This window comes from Ostrea edulis, chromosome 10 (genome assembly GCF_947568905.1).
Source record: "Ostrea edulis chromosome 10, xbOstEdul1.1, whole genome shotgun sequence".
Classification (NCBI taxonomy): Eukaryota; Metazoa; Mollusca; class Bivalvia; order Ostreida; family Ostreidae; genus Ostrea; species Ostrea edulis.
In genome coordinates this window covers 39,852,584-39,873,521 of record NC_079173.1, presented here as the reverse complement: position 1 = coordinate 39,873,521, position 20,938 = coordinate 39,852,584, and the positions used below count along the sequence as shown (strand labels likewise).

At 35.5% G+C, this 20,938-nt stretch overlaps 1 pseudogene; it reads right to left on the bottom strand.

The window, feature by feature from the left end:
- Positions 1–431: 431 nt before the first annotated feature.
- On the bottom strand, positions 432–18,373 carry LOC125665411 (uncharacterized; annotated as a pseudogene).
- Between the last annotated feature and the right edge of the window lie 2,565 nt (positions 18,374–20,938).

The window sequence follows — 20,938 nt, the reverse complement described above, 5'->3', positions numbered from 1 at the left end:
ATTATCTCCCCTTGTTGAAGGTCACAACCCTGTGACAAATTTGAAAAAAATTGGCCAAGGAATTCTTGAGATATAGCCCTTTTTCCAAAACGTTACCGTACACCGCACGCCAAACATATGGCCATATGATTAGCTCCTTGAGCCTTCGGATCAGAAGAGCTAATAATCATAATCTACGCGTCTACAATTTGTATAATCATAGGGGTCTACAATTTGTATAATCATAGGGGTCCACAATTTGTATAATCATAATCACGTACATGTACTTCTTATAAGGAGTATATGTAACACACAAATATACACAGATGCATATAAATATATGAGAATGATATACTGCTATAGACATGTAACTAGGCATGATGAGAAAACAGCAAGATATATGACATTAAATTATTGCACTTCTGTGTGTACTGTATTGAGGGAAGAAGTCTTCATGCTATTAAGCGCCCAACTCTCGTGAGACAATCACTAATTCTGTACACTGTCATTCCTAATAGCTGAACCACGGCGGATACGCCAAGGAGACACAGGACGACAATACCATACACAAGCTTATCTTCGAAATAGTTGATCAAAAATGCATAAAATCCTGCCAGCAAGGCAACCCAGATCAAATTTAGAGTAAGGTAACCCACTATGGTCTTGTTTCGGAGAGCTCGGAGACCTGTGGTTCGATCTTCTTGTGTAAGCCCTGTGTTAATGGTTGTTCCAATGCTGTTAGTTACGAGATTCTGCCAAAACGCTGTTTCTTCTCCACTTATGTCTTGTAGGTCGATGGCCGAGGAACTTAAGCTTTCATAAGAATTGCTTCTGTCTGAAAAGAAAATGAAATTACGCTATGATGGATTGCCCTTTTGACTAAAGACTCTTAGTACATGTAACTTACATGAATAATTGCAATATGTTAAGACGGATTACGGACGAATAACAACATCGTCACCATCGATTACTTCCTTTTGAAACATGAATGAAAATATAAATATCGTTGCATCAATATTTATTTAACAAATTAATGGGACTAGTCAGCAGGCTTAGTGTATATCAACCCTCTCCCTAAATATAAATATAAGGAATATTTGTATATTCCTTTTAAACTTGATTGTCTTCCTGGCTGCCTCAGTTGGTTATCCTGTTGACTACTGATTTGTAAATCCTGCTTCGAGTTTAACAGGGGTTTTAAATTTTTTCAGATTAATGTTTACTAATAATGCTATTTTAACTAAATAAGGTAAATTTGAAAGTTTTCCATTTCAAAGTATTATCGTACATATTCTAGACTTTCCAGTCATATTTATCAGATTCCACTGGGTTGGCATTCCTCCTTAAGCGTACATTGGATAATGTATTTCACCTTGTTTATACAACTTCCAATGAAATTATAATAGTTTACGTACATTTCAAGCTTGGCTTCTTTCTACGCTTCTTGAACTTTGGCAGTCGTAATAGTTTTGGTACAGATGCTTTTTGCTGTAAGAAATAATATGTTGATAATATTACTAGTATATACATGTATGTATGTATGTTCAACACATACACTCATATACGATATAGTGATGCTAAATAATTGCTAGTACTTCACGATATCGATCTGGTTATTTTCGTTAAACGTTCATGACAGAGAGGCAAAATACGTTTTGATGATAAATCACATGCATTCTCTAGTGTAATAAGAATATCATATACATCATCTCTAGTTCCCCAGGTCTGGTCCACGATATTGCAAACTGCGTACAGCGGAAGTAGAATATTCAACAATGGGAGGTAAAATAGGTATACGATTCCAGTGGATAGCAAATGCAGCTCAAAGGGATGCAGAAATGACGAATAGAGATACACAAAAATCACCCCAGCCAACACCAGGTTCTCGATGTGGCTTAATTCTCCAACAGCAATGTCTACAAAATAATAATAATTAAAAAAATAATAATAATAAAGATAATAATGGGTATACATCGTTTCTACGTTTTGCGTCGTCTTTTTTCTAATTCAATGAATAAGAAACATACTTTATTGTTCATGAATAAAACTGTATGTACGAGGATAACGACGATGCCTAGTATACCTTTCGCAATGTCCTGTGCGATTAAAACACTTGTTGAAATAAAAATGAATGTTGTCAGAAGACCGAGAATCAGGATAAGAAGTTTGCTAACGATGAGCTTCCGGTAAGTGGTCCATGTGCTTATCTGGATGATGCAGAACACTAGGCACGTCGCAGAGAGAAATCCTGCATTCACTAACAGCGGACACCGGGTAACAAATTCAAACCCCAGAGCAAGCATCATTATTGTAGATCCAGGATATAACAACATAACGATAAACAGCTGCAGTGTGTACAGGGTATATAGAAGCGTGAAGGCTGTGTTTTTTCTCATCAAAGTTACTGTAAATTTAAGAATATCATTATATATTTATCTATCATTTATCAGAACATTGTATATAACAGCAAAATGCTACTTCATACTTTCAAATTCCATTCCGTCATGATTTTTTTCTCAGGAAACTTAAAAATCTAGAATACAAAGTTGAACGATGAACAGCATGTGACTACATCAAAATACAGAACTACACATATAACTAAACTTCCTCAACCAAATGGGTGATGACAGTGCTTTTACAATAAGCAATACAGCTGACTGAGGAGTATGGAAAATTCTTGAACTTTTGAAGGATTAATGGCCTCCACAAACATCAAACGTTAGCGGTAAGTATTAGTTACATGATGACACGAGATGATGTGTGGAGGTGAAGCTTCCAGACCGTGCAATGCCGAAATGATATTTTGTATATATCATCGACCTCTCAATTATGTATCCCATGACCTTGTCACTGACCCCTTTCCAGAGTTGGTATTTTTTGCATCCACTAATAAAAAGATTCAATTTGCAACACTTTGCAACATGTGATTTACTCAACACTATGGAAATAGTGAATTCAATTTATTTATCTATCTATTTTTGTGCCTTGTAAATTATTCTGCAGATTCTATCTTAATCAAATGTCGAATCTTGTCTTATTTGTATGACTCCTCCTGCCTCCTTTGTGAAATGTTGAGATATTAGAAGTTGGATATCGTATATGTGATATTATGAATATCGACACACTTTTGATAATATGTGATATACACCCTCCTAAAGATCAAAGAAAAACCAAGTAATGACTGTCATCCAATTAATTGTGTATGTTCATGCAAACATGTAATTTCAATTTATCTCAATTTAATTTCATTTACTGATTAAAATTCTTTTTTCTTTTTGAGTTTATTGAACATTTAGATTTTTATTGTGCTCATATTGTGTTTTATCGTCACATTTACTACCCACGATCCTCTTTGTTATTCTCCTTTAACGTTTTTGCATTTGCAACATATTCTTATTCTTAGCAATTTTCGATGGAAAAACTTTCACTACCTACATAGATACGTTCGATCAATACAAAAGAATGATACATTAAAAACGCCTAACTTCTGGTACTCCCGAATTCGCGAATAACAAAAAGGAAATACTAGATTTGACAAAGAATTATTAACCAGCATTCACTCACATAGATTACCAGCCACCACTGCAGCGTTGGCGAAGTCAGACAAAAGCCAGCGCCGTCTCTGTTTCATGAATTCCTCGGTTTCCTCCGGACAAAATGTTGTATTCTTTCCGTGATACGAGTATCTCAGACTCCACCCCGCTTTCATCATTAGCGTGCACATCCATCTGTCTTCTCCTAAGTTGTAAAAAAAACACATTGACATGATTGCTCACCATCAATATATATAGGATTGAAAAGCAGAATAATTCAAATTAATTTTCATTTTCAATTTATTTCTTTGGAATTATACTCTAATCTCTAGAACTCACTTTACATTCCAAGGATGGGTTTTTGTCAGTTTTGTAAAATAAAAAATGAAGATAACGAACTGTGATTAGTCAAGTATGCAAAAATGAAGGACCCATGGACATACTACAGGTGTGATCAGATGCCTAGGGGGAGTAGACAGCCCCTGCTGACCGGTACCACCCAACGTGAACACTATATCATCATCGGTTGAACGGAGTAATCCGTAGTCAACATCACTGTGTAAAGAACGGACTAACACATGATATAAAACACTTCAAACTGCATTTGACCCAAATGGCAGGATGTATCGGTAATTTCGATCGTATCAACAACAATAGAATTTCCTAAATGCTGACTTTAAACAAGAGTGTTAGAACCCTGTAACGTTAACTTGTTTTGCAGGAGCCTGCTTCGATTTGAAAACTGATCATACACAGAACAAGCTCTTGCGTATCAAATTAGTTAAGAAACGCCATACACACGTGATAATGGAATTATATTGCGTTACATAAATATGGGAAATTGGTGATGAAGCTGAAGTCATAAAGTTGAATTGTCAATTTGTCGTTATCATCTATGTTCATTGATGTTTCTAATTATGAACCTGGTGTGGATAACTATGTGCTAGCTTTTCTTTCAGGTTCAATGGGATATATCAAATTGACATAGGAATGAAAATGATTATAAACATGTAGTTAGAACAATAAAACGTTGGTATATCTAAATGTATCATTTATGACATTGATCATCTTAACTTTTCATCTCAATGAAAGGTGATGATAATGAGCAATGATCAATCTCAGAACTCCTACATGTATAAGCAATACAAAATAAAGTGTTAGGCAAACACGGACCCCCGGATGTACCAGAGTAGTAATAATCCCCTGTTAACTGGTCACATCCGCCCTATATATTGACCCAAATAAACGGTGTAACTCGTAATCAATGTACCAAGATCGGTCTACGAATTAGTATGAGACACGTCAGACAGCACTTGTCCCAATGGTGTGTTGTATTGGTACTGCTGAGCTGAGGTTTTTTGATAGATTATGCCTCGTAAATATAAAAACAGGTTAGCTAATAAAGGAGCACATTTCATGTCCATGTGAATTCCATCTGACTATAGGAAGACTCGATCGCCAATTACTACGAATATATTGTCAATAAGGAACTCCAGCACAATTTTGATATCAACTATTAAGAACTATTAAGAATTATGTAATATCTACCACTATAATAGCGAAATTAATGGCATTTTCAATTTCTTTCTACTGAAAACTTATCAAAAAATGTCTTCGCATGTAACTGTGTAAGTAATGACAACGACAACACGAAATTGTGCCCATATGAATCTAAGGGAAAAGGGGTTGATACGCTGAGTTTAAAGCTACCCTGCTGGTAACCAGTAACCATATTTAGATAGCCAGTCCGGTTCCCCCCTTTTTACCTAAAGGATTCCAGGTTTATTTCATGGAATAATATATCTAGATACACTTCTAGGTTGACTAAAGGTTGAAAACAATAACGCCTACCTTAACATCGGCTGTAGAAAAATAAATGTCAATTACAAAATATGGCATTACAATATAGTTGAAAATCATTTCTAAAATTGTATTCATTGTTAGATTGAATATGCCGGGACATGTGTTTACAACAGAATTGTTTTTACATTTTTATAACTTTCCAAAATGTTCATATGACAGTAATAGATGCATTGTGAAAACGTTTTATAAAGTTTGATGAATCGGGAAGTTTGTTTCATGTTCTCGTTTCATTCATATGAGAAGAGGCATCTTCGAAGATGCAGGAGCTTTCGTTTAATTTTCTCCGAAATACACAATGAATGCGATCGATCTTAATGTCATAAATTGTAATAGGTGAAACAATAAGGGAGCGATGATTTCCGTTTTATTCTTACACTGCTAATGACTTCCCACGTACTGTTATTGTGTATATATGAAGTTTGTGACTGCTCTAATTTGTGCTAATTAACAATATCTTATTCTATCATCATTACTTAACATTTTACCATTGTCCTTCGTAAATACATCCATAATTGATTGTGTGGGCTCCGCAAACGTTTCAATGACATCACTAATGGCTTCAAACCGAAACAGACTGAAACAGCCAGGACAACACATGACGGAGCCGATGATGTTCTGTGCACTCTTTATCATCCAAAAATCTTAAAAATATAACATACATGTATATGTACTATGTAATCTCAATTAAACATTGTTTTGTATTTTGTCGGTAACGCATTCGAAATTCTGAATAACTTTTTTCATAACAGTAGATGTATATGGCATTTCATGGAATTCAATTATAGCCGAAGGAACATCATGATTGAGAAAGAAAACACAATGTGATACGTCTATTGAACGTTTCGAGACGAGCTGAAAGAAAACATTTTCTAAAGCATGCACAAATCATGTGCAGATCATATTGAACCCACAGATCTATGATCCCTCTACGAAACGCACTATATCTATATATGACACTACATGATTAGTGGTGTAATCGTCTGGTACAAATGATTAAACACGATTCTGATGCGATGTGTTACTCAATTATGAATTTGGTACCATTTTCTAGAGATTTTGAAATGTTCCGTGAAATTTTGTTTTTGCACGAGTTGTCAAAATTACTATTACTTTGTATTGGTGTGTTATGTCTTCGTCATTTACATTAGTATAAATCTTGACCGGAAGTCCGTGTGTTACAAGGGCTTACAATGAAATGTCTAAATTGTACAGTGGTAACTGGTAGAGAAACATGCAATGGAGCAGACCTGGATATAGAACCTGATTTGGTGTAGAGAGGAATGTACCGGGAAGGAATGTAGCGGTCAGACGGGCTCCATCGTTGCATTTTCTCCCGTCCTGTTACACACTTATCAAACTCCATACAAGCAATCGTATGCAGATACAGCAAAACATTAGCGTTAGTGTGTTTTACCTTTCTACATGGGCATCATGTTTGATTTGTTTTTATGTTCCGTCGAAAATACTTTACTCATATTGAGACGACGCCAGCTGTAGGTGAATTACCACACATTTAGACCTATGCTTAGCGCTCAGGGACGTAGCAATAAGGATTCCTTGTTGTTGCCAACACCTGCAGAAACATGGGACCTCTGTTTTAAGGACATAGCCGATAGATCCGTGATTCTCACTTCTAAATGCCGAGTGTTTCGTGAAGGACCAATCACTACCTATGTTCACATCTTAAGTTTCGAGCAGGACTCGAACTTACAACCTCCCGGTTACAAAGCAAATCCTCTACCACTGATCTACCGCGATCAGTTTCATGTACAGTAAATTACGCTTACAGTAACACACTCTGAAGCGTTATAAACTTTTAAGCGTCGTTATATCCGATAAGTTCATAATATGAATTAAATCTACAAGGAATGAAACTTACTCAGCTATAACCATGAATTCATTATAGAAGTGTTTGCTGTGGCTATTTACGGTTACATGCCAATAACAATACACAATACCTACCTATAATGAAAACTACATCGGAGAAACCAGCAAACTAAACACCCGTCTGCACGACCACGATCAGCAAATTTGCGATCCAAGTACCAGGAATTCACCATGTTCCGAACATTTTGCCAATTGTGGTCATGGAAAGTTCATCATATTTCCATTTTATAAAATGTATCATGACAGCAAGATTTCAAGAGTTACAAAGTAGGACTGTTTTATAACAGTTTTTGGGGTCATAATTCATAAATGTGAGTTTAGAACTATTACAGTTAAGGGCTTAATTCCACATTTGACATGTTCAGTGCTTGCAACAAGTCCTGACCAAAGGCTCTCAAAGTTATGATGTCACAATCCTTTTGTTTTTAACTCACTCGACAGACATACATGTAGATTATAAAAACGTCAACACTGACAATAGAATAAGAATGGTTAGAGATGGGGTTTGGATATTTCAGAAATATGTGATCCTTTTGATAAGTAACATTTTTGAATTACCTTAAGACCATGACCCTTCATATTGAACTTTTATGCGATTCTATAATACCACACACAACAGATGATTTCCTCATGCACATACATGCATTTTCAATTCATGATTGTTATAAAAGATTTTAACTCACTTGACAAGCTAAGTTTTCTTAAGACAATTCTTGTTGAGATAATTTCAAATACTAGTAAATATAGATACACTTTTCAAAATAGTGTTGTGGCTGATACTGACACATTACAAAGAAAATTAAAGAAATAAAATATGTTCGTTTTTGTCAAATGGTGGACAGCTCGACTGAATGAACTTTTGCAAACGAAAGTTACATCTTTAAAATATATCATAATTTAGCTGTAAAACTTCATAGTTATTTCGGATTTCAAACATTTCGGTTGAGCATCACTGAAGAGACATTATTTGTCGAAATGCGCATCTGGTGCATCAAAATTGTTTTAAGTTTTACATAATAAGAATTTGTGGAGTGTATTTTAAAAACGTACAAAATACTCAAAAACAAAATATCAAAACGTCGTGTGATCTACTTAGGTAAATGTTTCAGGAGAGAATGTTTATTAACAAAGTACAAAATAATTAAGAATAAATGTGAAATTGTTGTTTGATCTTCTTAAGTAAATGTTACAGGAGAGAATGTTTATTGAAAAAGTACAAAATAATTAAAAATAAATATCAAATTGTCTTTTGACCTTCTACAGTGGTATTTAAAGATGTTCATTATTTAATTTCCATTTATTCGCCCAACGTTTTGTTTTTAGATATCAGCTGAGTCCAAGATGGGACGAGGCATCGAATGGAATGCAGAATTACTACAGAAAAAAGACTTGTGAAATAATAAGGGGAAATGCACAATTCATAGTTCCACTTCATTCTAGATCTATTGATAGAAATTTCATAGAAACACTTCGCAGTTGACAAGAATAATCGAATGATGACCACTACTTTAACTCTATCGCTGCAGCATATCTCGATTTTCGAAGTGACAAATTTAATTCCTTTTTGTGAACCAATAATCAAACAGAACGCAGCATTAGACATAAATTAGAACAGAGTGTTGGGGTGATAAAATAAGATCCCATACTGTGAAATGTATCTATTGTTAATGTATGAATATAAATTCAGTGCCAATTTTCATAATTTCGGGGGGGGGGGGGGGCTGTTTGTAACAAGTGTCAGAAATATGCACTAGCTCTTTCTTTACAAACCATGTTACTAAGTACCAGGCATTAAGACATTATTTGTTTATTGTCATTTATAAACAGGCAGATCCAGTGATTTGGAAGGGGGAGGGGTTCCAGAAAAATGCTCTAAGATATGCATTAGATCATATCCAATGAATCCATCAAAATGGATATTTGTATTATTCATTGCTAGTTAATCCTTTCTTCATCAATTAAAGATACTTTTTAACATTTTCCGTAGGTAAAATTCAACAAACATTTTGAATATCTGGTCAATATCTTTTTTAACATCAGAGTAAACATGCATTAAGCAAGTCCTGCCAATCTGATGTAGGCAGAAAATGGAATATGGCATGTTATTCCATGGATGCAAATGAAAATGCTTTACAAGAGAGTGACGAAATTTCTGGTTAATGCTAAAAAATCTACATAGATGTCCCAGAGAAAAAGGAAGGTGTGTTCCAACCCCCGGACCCCACCCCAACCATATAAAATATTGCTGTTCTCTATTTCTTAGTTATATGACACTTTATAGCTGTTCAAACGTAGCACTTTCCCCCCAATATTTCGTGACCTTTTCACATTGAAAATTATCATAAAGCAGTTTTGCCCATATCGAACCCAAACTAAACATGATAGAAACTTTTTATTTGGCAAATTTAATATTAGGGTGAGTGAGAACCTGTACACAAAGTTTTAGAAATTCTGAGAGATAACATGTGCCAACCTCTGCCTGATATCATAATGGACACCTTCTTAAGCACTAAAATGTCTATATTCTCGAGAGGGACGTTAAACAATATTCGATCAATCAAGCACTAATATGTCATATTGTTGACCTAAATGCATTCGTTACTTTAAACGGAATAACCAATGCACCCTTTGAACTTGACGACCCTTCATAACTGGTAATGATTACGTAAACAGGCACTATTGAAATCTGCATCGAAATAATTTGCAACAAACATGTATTCATTATCGTTTATGAAAGCAATGTCAATTTCAAGAAATATATTAGAAAAAATTCAGTGAATGCATAATGACATTTATATTGGTAGAGAAGCAAGTACCTTTAGCGTAGTCAAACATCTGTAGCCAGACGATCGGATGTCTATGGATGCCAATTGGAAGGGTTCTTCCACAAACACCGCCTATGTTCACGTCTTTTTCAATGGTATCCAACAAATTCAGAACACTATGATCGTCGAAAGACATATCGGCATCTGTGGCTAAAATGAAGTCACGATATTTTTCATCTTCAACGGAACCATTATACGCCTGACTTAGCTCCCCTGCTGTATATTTATGATATTCAAACTCTATGTCATTGAATGAAGAAGATCGAAATTTTGCTCCAGAAAAATTGTATGGCAAATCCCGATTCTGTGTATCCGCGTCAAAAGCGTAATTGAAACCGTTCAGATTGCTTCGGTCTTGTAGATTTCCCAAAGAAATAAAACTGTGGTCGAAGGAAGATCTCCTATTTTTGGATTTAAAATGCAAACGAGGGACTCGTAAAGTTATTTCTGATTTGCTTTCTTTTGGGGAATACATGTCCACTTTTCCTGATGGTATTTCGAGATCTGTAGTTTTGGTTTCGCCGTCTTCGAGGTTTGTAATTGTTGTGAGATCACTGAATGAGGATGCCTTACTTGAGGTTTCAAACGTTACTGTGGGCACATCCTGGTCCATCATGTCTTTTTCGGTTTGTGTAGTTTGTTCATTAATTGATATCCCTACGTTTACGAATTCGGAAGAATCATTGCGCATGGAATTTAATGGATCAATTGTTTTACGATACATCTTGTCAATATTTGCCCTGTAGTTCAATATGTATCTCATATACATAACCTGACTCCATCTTTTCTTTCCCTTTACCAGCTTATTATCCTTCAGGTGTAAACAAAGAGGCATTTCTCCTGGTACAGTCCATGATAATTTTATTCCGTACGGTGTATGAATCATGATCCCATACTGCTCTTCCATCATGAACGTTTCCTCTATGAGAGATAAAAGCTGTATTCCGAATTCTTTAACATCCTTTCCGTTAGCTCCATTGTCAAGAAATATGTGAGATTCAATGTGTATATGACGTACTTGAATCGCTTTGGAGTTGGATAACTTTTTTAAACTGCGCAGGAGTCGACTCATTTCATGAGCTGATTCTTGGTACATGGTGGTGCATAAGAAAATTCTAGTATGATTTCTATCAAATAAATTGAAATTGTCAATTTTGCACAACATTGTCCGCAGAAGATCTTGACAAGGAAAAATGTCGTATATCGTCATAGGGATTTTTCTATATCTGAGGATACTTCCCTCTTGGATATCAAAGAAAGTAGCAAAGTAATACAGAAGTACAGAACAACAAGTGAAAGAGTACACTACTATATGATAAACTGAAAATGATACCGGGAAATCTTTTAACGGCGTAAACAATCCAAGATCATTCTTCTGGACATGAATATACAAAGCAAGTACGCTCACCGTCAATGTGCTGCAAAAACATATCAACGTCGACAGTAATGAAACTTTCACACTGAAAGATGGTATGAAGGATTTCACTTGAATAAGAAGCGCGAAACAGGAAATGGCAATTACATAACATGAAACTTCATCATCTGGAATATTGTTAAAGGAAGGAAGTGTGTTGTAGCCTTTTCCACTGCTGAAACCGACCGAAGTAGTCAATACAATTACAAGAATGCGTAAAAGTCGATACAACAATTTAGCATTCTGTGCTTCATTTTCATTATCTCCAACGATGAGGTTTCGCAAAGGTATGTATCGTAGATAACTTATTACTAATATAGAAATTCCAAATAAGCACCCTTCTTCAATACTGAGTAATTTGCTAAATACAGACATGGTCGATATGACAGCTGCTATGAGTGTTTGCATGATATGGACGATTCTTCTTCCCGTACAACATGAATGTGGTACTTTGGTTTTCTGAAAATAACATAAGTCCTTACTAAGCATTCAAAGTTCCAACGTATCGGTTACAAAGTATTTTGAGAGAGACAGAGGGAAGATTTGATTCTTTGTTTATTTCTTGAACGTACTGTACAGAATTTGTCACTCATATTGAGAAGTGAAGGATTACAGATTTAGATATACGCCAGTGTTAAGCGAGTGTTCTATCATGCGCTATTGTCTGCCGCGTACCGGGCCTCTGTTTTAATGTCATATGCAAAAGGCTCCTTATTCTCACACCAAACGATCGTCTAAAGTCTGATATGGTCATGACACTAGCAGGGCTCGAACTCACAACCTCCCGATTACGGTTAGATAGAAAAACGAAGAGAGAGAGAGAGAGAGAGAGAGAGAGAGAGAGAGAGAGAGAGAGAGAGAGAGAGAGAGAGAGAGAGAGAGAGAGAGCGTTAATTTTTTGAAAATATTTAATGTTTTTTTTTCGAGACTAAAATTGGTTAATTATTCTGGTATCTTGGTACTCTAATGTTTTAAGTTTGAAGCTCTATTTGCACTGTACATCATTATATTTAGTTAACCATACAATATTTGACAATTGCTTTCGAAAATTATTAATATTGAACTTGTAACGATTCATATCATTTGGAGATCTATGAAATTAGCGCTACCAACATGTTTCAGTTGAAAAATGAATGTCATTTAAATAGAGTCTTTCCCATACATAAAAGTCGACAGTATACAAGTATCGCTTCTCTCCAAGACACGAACAGCTACGTTGCAGACGACAAATAAAAAACCCTTTTATTTTTTATGAATAAATCCAATTACGCATGATGTACATGGAACTCAGGCTAGAAAAGCGCATGTATTACCTGTTGTTCTAGAATCGTGGGTGAGTTCCCAACATAAAGAATACACGGTATCAGAAATGGTGGTAATTTTGGAAATATCTTGGATGTCAGATAGACCAAGGCCAGTGAATGTGTTACAGATGTCACAATACCCTATCAAAAAGAGAAACAGACAATGTAGATAACTGTGTGGTAGAATGGTAACGAGTTTGATTCACTATCAATGCAATTCGTGTTAAATGAATTATGTTTCAAAGCAACAGCGCATAAAAATCAATTCGCTGTAAAACGTGAATTCGTTATAAACATGTTCGCTGAAACCGTGTTTTACTGTATAATTTCAAATTCATATTCATTGAAATTAAATCCCATGAGTCACGTTCTTGTAAAGTTCTTTGTAAAATAAATGTGCATAAATTCATTACCTACCATTATCAATATTTTTAGATCTGGCCATGCCTTATACTTTTTCTGTGCTATAAAGTTGGACATCCACACGTCACGCGATAGAATTAGCACTTCTGGGAAAAGAAGCAAAATCAAAACGTTTGCATACCTGTAATGAAACACGACGATGAAAGACTTGAATTAAAGCTTGTGATAATGTACTTGATGATGCTATCAAAGATATCTGGAACTTCAGTAAATTAGCAATAGATGTACAGATAACGCTTAATGTCATAGAGTCATATATACCCAGTCCCTGAAACGCTTGATGTCATAGAGTCATATATACCCAGTCCCTGAAACGCTGGATGTCATAGAGTCATATATACCCAGTCCCTGAAACGCTTGATGTCATAGAGTCATATATACCCAGTCCCTGAAACGCTTGATGTCATAGAGTCATATATACCCAGTCCCTGAAACGCTTGATGTCATAGAGTCATATATACCCAGTCCCTGAAACGCTGGATGTCATAGAGTCATATATACCCAGTCCCTGAAACGCTTGATGTCATAGAGTCATATATACCCAGTCCCTGAAACGCTTGATGTCATAGAGTCATATATACCCAGTCCCTGAAACGCTTGATGTCATAGAGTCATATATACCCAGTCCCTGAAACGCTTGATGTCATAGAGTCATATATACCCAGTCCCTGAAACGCTGGATGTCATAGAGTCATATATACCCAGTCCCTGAAACGCTTGATGTCATAGAGTCATATATACCCAGTCCCTGAAACGCTTGATGTCATAGAGTCATATATACCCAGTCCCTGAAACGCTTGATGTCATAGAGTCATATATACCCAGTCCCTGAAACGCTTGATGTCATAGAGTCATATATACCCAGTCCCTGAAACGCTTGATGTCATAGAGTCATATATACCCAGTCCCTGAAACGCTTGATGTCATAGAGTCATATATACCCAGTCCTTGAAACGCTTGATGTCATAGAGTCATATACCCAGTCCCTGAAACGCTTGATGTCATAGAGTCATATACCCAGTCCCTGAAACGCTTGATGTCATAGAGTCGTATATACCCAGTCCCTGAAACGTTTGACTTTCCCAGCTTTCCGTTCATTCACCGTTCACTCATCGTTCTGTTTTTGTTTCTTGATTGTCATTCAGAACTCCATAGCAAAAGGGGTCAATCTTTCTAACGACAACAAAATGAATCAAGAGTCCCATGGATCACATCGCTCACCTGCGTCACCTTGGTCTATATTTAAAGATTTTACTTATATATTCGCATGTAAAACTTTGATCCCCTTTGTGATCCCAACTTACCCTCGGGGGCATGATTTTTGCAAAATTGAATCTGCATTATGTCAGGAAGTTTTCATGTAATGGTTCTTGAGAAGAAGTTTTTCAAAGATTTTTGAATCGGGTGGGGGTGGTTTTGACAAAATTGAATCTGCACTTTGTCAGGAAGCTTTCATGTAAAGGTAAACTTTTCTGGTCTAGTGACTCCTCTTCAGAAGATTTTCAGAAAATTTGATACCCTATTGTGGCCACATCTATCCCTGGGCGCCATAATTTTAGCAATATTTAACCTACATTATGTTAGGAAGCTTTCATATGAATTAGTACTTTCTTGGCCCAGTGGTTCTTCAGAAGATTTTATTCAAAAAGTGTCCCTATATATTTGTATGCAAAACTTTGATCCCCTATTGTAGCCCCATCCTACCCCTGGGGTCATGGTTTTAACAAACTTGAATCTTCACTATGTCAGAAAGCTTCCATGCAAATTTTGCACTTTCCTGGTCCAGTGGTTCTTGAGAAGAAGATTTTCCCTACATATTCCCTATCGTGACCCAAAAAATACCCCAGGGAGATATGATTTTTTTTTTACAAATTTGAATCTGCACTATCTTAGAAATCTGTCTTGTAAATGTAAACTTTTATGGCTTTGTGGTTCTTGAGAAGAAGATTTTTAAAGATTTTCCCAATTTAAAGATTTTCCCTGTATATTTCTCTGTAAAACTTTTCCCCCCAATTGTGGCCCCATCCTTCCCCTCGGGGCCATAATTTCTACAAACTTGAGTCTGTACTATATCAGAACGTTTTCATGCACATATTGTTTAAAAAGTAAACTTTTCTGGCCCAATGATTTTTAAATAGTTCCCTATAGTGGCTTACATGTATTATACACATTTTGCAAATATTGCATTACATTACAATCCATATACCCATAGAATATCTTCATTTACCAGATATCAGAATGGGCTGATCGTTTGGCACTGAGGAACGCTGCAAACGATATTTGAGCTCCAGATAGAAAAACAAACTGGAAAATGAGGTAAAGAGAAATGGCTGCTACCTAAAGAATAGAAAAAATAAATGTTAGAAATTGTGATATAATGTCATTCTCTGCCGATTTAAAGACATTACAAATTGTACTCTGAATACATACTTTCTGGATAGACAGACGCTAGATATTGCAATCTGATTACATTCTGTGTGAATAGACAGACGCTAGATATTGTACTATGATTAAATACTGTGTGGATAGACAGACGCTAGATATTGTAATATGATTACATACTGTGTGGATAGACAGACGCTAGATATTGTAATATGATTACATACTGTGTGGATAGACAGACACTAGGTATTGTAATCTGATTACATACTGTGTGGATAGACAGACGCTAGATATTGTAATATGATTACATACTGTGTGGATAGAGAGACGCTAGATATTGTAATATGATTACATACTGTGTGGATAGACAGACGCTATATATTGTAATCTGATTACATACTGTGTGGATAGACAAACGCTAGATATTGTAATCTGATTACATACTGTGTGGATAGACAGACGCTAGATATTGTAATCTGATTACATACTGTGTGGATAGACAGACACTAGATATTATACTCTGATTACATTCTGTGTGGATAGACAAACACTAGGTATTGTAATCTGATTACATACTGTGTGGATAGACAGACACTAGATATTGTAATATGATTACATTCTGTGTGGATAGACAGACGCTATGTGTTGTACTCTGATTACACACTGTGTGGATAGACAGACGCTAGGTATTGTAATCTGATTACATTCTGTGTGGATAGACAAACACTAGATATTGTACTCTGATTACATACTGTGTGGATAGACAAACACTAGATATTGTAATATGATTACATTATGTGTGGATAGACAGACGCTATGTGTTGTACTCTGATTACACACTGTGTGGATAGACAGACGCTAGGTATTGTAATCTGATTACATACTGTGTGGATAGACAAACACTAGGTATTGTAATATGATTACATTCTGTGTGGATAGACAGACGCTATGTGTTGTACTCTGATTACATACTATGTGGATAGACAAACACTAGGTATTGTAATCTGATTACATACTGTGTGGATAGACGGACGCTAGATATTGTAATATGATTACATTCTGTGTGGATAGACAGACAATCGGTATTGTAATATGATTACATACTGTGTGGATAGACGGACACTAGATATTGTAATATGATTACATACTGTATTGATAAACAGAAATTATGTATTATAAACTGAATAAATACTTTGTGGATAGACAGACGCTATGTGTTGTACTCTGATTACACACTGTGTGGATAGACAGATACTAGATATTGTACTCTGATTACATTCTGTGTGGATAGACAGACAATCGGTATTGTACTCTGATTACATACTGTGTGGATAGACGGACGCTAGATATTGTAATATGATTACATACTGTGTGGATAGACAGACACTAGATAGTGTAATATGATTACATACTGTGTGGATAGACAGACAATCGGTATTGTAGTATGATTACATACTGTGTGGATAGACGGACGCTAGAAATTGTAATCTGATTACATACTGTGTGGATAGACAGAAATTATGTATTATAATATGAATACATACTTTGTGATAGACAGATGTTAGGTATTATAAACTAATTGTAATTATAGAAAGCCAGTAATAAGGAAAATATTAAACTAAATTCGATCAATATTTCATTATTACATTTACTTCATCAAAACAGAAGGCTCATACAAGTGACGGCGGGTGTGCCCAGTGCACAAGGGATATAACTCTTCCTAAGATCTGGTGTGTCTCTCCGTGTGTGTCTCACTCTATATGTTATATTCTTTATATTGATTGATTTTTTAACGTCCCCCTCGATACTTGTTCACTAATACCGGTGAAGAGCTTCAAATTTAGGCTTATGGTTGGCGCTTAAGGTAGCTCACTACACCAAAGCTTATACTCTGTATGACACCACGTCACCAGATGGCGATTTAAAAATGTTTTGTGAAATTATTTGTATCGATTGATTTATTTGTCTATTCATATGTGTTGAAACAATTTTTTGAAAATCATGTTTTTATCCAGATTTGTATATTTTTTGGCATATATACTTATTGTATATCATCATATCTTTCATAATCAAATCATTTTGTACTTATTTGAGAAACTATTTCATGGTGTAGTGAGCCACCATAAGGCCATTGAGGTGCCACATCTACTGCGACACGGGACTTCCGTTTTTAAGGTAATCTCCGATGATCCGTGACATTCACACCTGATGCCGAGCGTTTGGCGATGGAACTGTCTCTACCTCTTTTAACGACTGTCGCGGCCGGGATTCAAACCTCGACCTTCCGCATGCGGGGCAAACGCTCTAACCTCTAGACCACCGCGGGACAAACGCTCTAACCTCTAGACCACCGCGGGGCAAACGCTCTAACCTCTAGACGACCGCGGCGGTCGTGTTCTTTATAGGATTCATGAGATTGGCCATTGTGTTCGTTATAAATAACTTGGCTTTATGATTTTATACAAACGGTTATTAAGCCTTAGGAAAAAAAAACCTTCTTTATCTACATGATATGATTTACTAGATGTAATATGACCATTCGTCAGTGAAATCATAAGATCTATGTTGATTTTTAACACGGTGTACAAAATTGTTATCATCCATGTTGCCTTGGTAATTCACTGAGGTTGTGAAAAAAACAAGGAATGACATCACTAAAGTATCTCTCCTATTTTTCTGCTTGAAATTTACCGTTATGCATGTAGATATAATTCCTTTTAAACCTAGTGCAATTTTACCGGGAATGAAGTTACGGAAAGACATTAAACATAGTATTTCATGATGTGTTTAATTCATTTGAATGAATATTGAAGAAAACAAGCGTAATACATTTGTATTTTGATTTCAGCCATTGTCTAACAAAATGAGTTTAAACTTTCTACAGGTTTTCAAGATTTGTTTTCTTATCACTTGCGGTGGGTATACTGTTGATATTGTTCATAAATATTGTGCATTGTTTTCTTTTCAGACAGCATGATGTCAGACTGTGAAACTGTCGGATTTTTCAGCCCGGAAGTTGTGAATCGGTCAGAAATGTAGAAACCCTCGAGAAAGCAGTCCAATGATGGTCGTGCTATGAAATAGCCCCAGTTGGATTGTCTGAACTCACAAGCAAGCCCGTCTCTACAAGACTGACGATATGCTACGTGTGTCTCGCAAAAGCTACTTATGAGTGTATCAGTAACATTATAGCTCCCGGCCAAGTCATCAACTCATTGAAGGTGTTTTCTGCCAAGTGAATGGCGGACATATACCAGCAAATGGTGAGTGTGTTGCGTCTTTTGTTTAGGAAGCACAGACGTTTTTACTTCGAAGAAAATGTTTTGAGATGGGAGAGGCCAGTGATAAGCAATTGTAGGTGGACTACCAGCATCAAAATATGTGTGTTGATTGATTGATTGTATATTGTTTTACGTCCCCCTCTAGAATTATTCATCCATATGGAGACATCACCATTTCCGGTGAAGGGCTGCCAAATTTAGGCCTATGTTAAAGAAAGAAAGAAAGAAAGAAAGAAAAATAGATAGATAGATAGATAGATAGACATATATATATATATATATATATATATATATATATAACCATTACGTTATTTATTCTGGAAGAAAACCCTGTGAAAGAATCATATCTACCAAAACGCAGAGAAAGGGTTAAGATTACTGCCGTGACACTAATTCCGAAGGTAAATCCAATATAGTGTTAGACACGTGAACGGAGTGCAATCTTAGCAGTGCTTTCTCTATTTCTGACACGAGCGTTCTAAACAGATCGAAACGGATAATTTTGCGAAGACTTTATTCGTTTAGAATGTGTATTTATCATCAAACTATATAAGGTATAAAATGGTTAATATTCTTTTTTTTTAATATTGCAAATACGTAAAAATAACTTTGTTTTGAGCATGACATTTGTGATTTTATTTTCACTTTTTAAAAAAATCAGCATATTCAAGGACGTTGTGTATAACCATTAAGCTTGTGACGTTGTATTCCGCGAAGGAAATCGGTGTCGAGAACGAGGCTGTCAATCCTTTGTCTCTAACAATATCAACTTTACTGAATTTTACATGGATTGAAGAATGTGTAAATTTTAGGTACTGAAATCGCCCTCATCGTACCTAATCCTTTAGACATAAACCATAGGCAACTAAATCAAATAACAGGAGAGACACTGATATAAATATGTTAACCGAATTGTAAAACAAAGCATCACACCTTGGACTTCATTACTACTAAAGCAAGCAATTACATATAAACCTTTGTAAAAACAAAAAATAGATAAAAAAGACGTCATTATTAGAACACTTCAGCAGTAACAGACATATGTCCCGCAGAAACGCACGCGACTTCTGAATTCTTATATCATATAATAAACCGACTCATGCCGGCCCGTAATTATAAAGACAACATATCAAATAACATAATTAGCGGTGCTGTAGCAATAGTCTTAATGCAGTATTATGACACAATCACAATTGTTCTTTTTACCTTTGTGAAGACACCCATTTCAATCTGGAAGACTGTTCTCTACCGTCCGTTAACGTGTGTTGTTTTCTTCATAATGTAAAAGATAAAATGCTAACACGTCACGATATGTTTGGAGGGGGAGGGACATCAAACGTCACTGCTTTGTTTTCTTGTTTAATTAAGGATTAACTATCTACTGAAAAATTACCACCTTCATCACAACTTTGAAACCAATTCACTCTTAAATGTACATCCGCATTTTGGTTTTGAATACGGTATACCTAATACAAATCTTCTGTCGAGTGACAATATACTGTACTGAGTATTGTAATACATGTAATATTGCCCGTTAGAGCTGTTCAAGCCTGCGCGTGAATACATGTATCTCAGGTAATAATTGCATGTATCACCAACGAATGTGTGCATCACATTTTTCAGTTATCTCAAACGACTACAATTTGAAATACATAGGATATTAAGCGATGCATATAATTTCCATAGACCTATGTAATGATAAGAACCAGTTATTACCGTTATTGATATTTTCATAAATGAAATCATTTTTTTTTTATATTTACATTTTATTACCATTTATATCGGAATATTATCGGCCCTTAATATAGTTATATTATAATTTTGAAGATTCATGCGCATACTGTTCACACTCATGAGCAAATGACTATCATTTCGATCGTTAAAATACTGATAGTAAAAACATTGGAAATGTAAATATTTTATTTGAATGTTTTAAAGGACACATATCGTGTTTTCAAAGTATACAAAATTATATGCATTTTGTCTTCCTTATGCTTATAGAAATTAATTGTAATAGTTCGTTCGCTGAAGTATTGCGATAATTAGC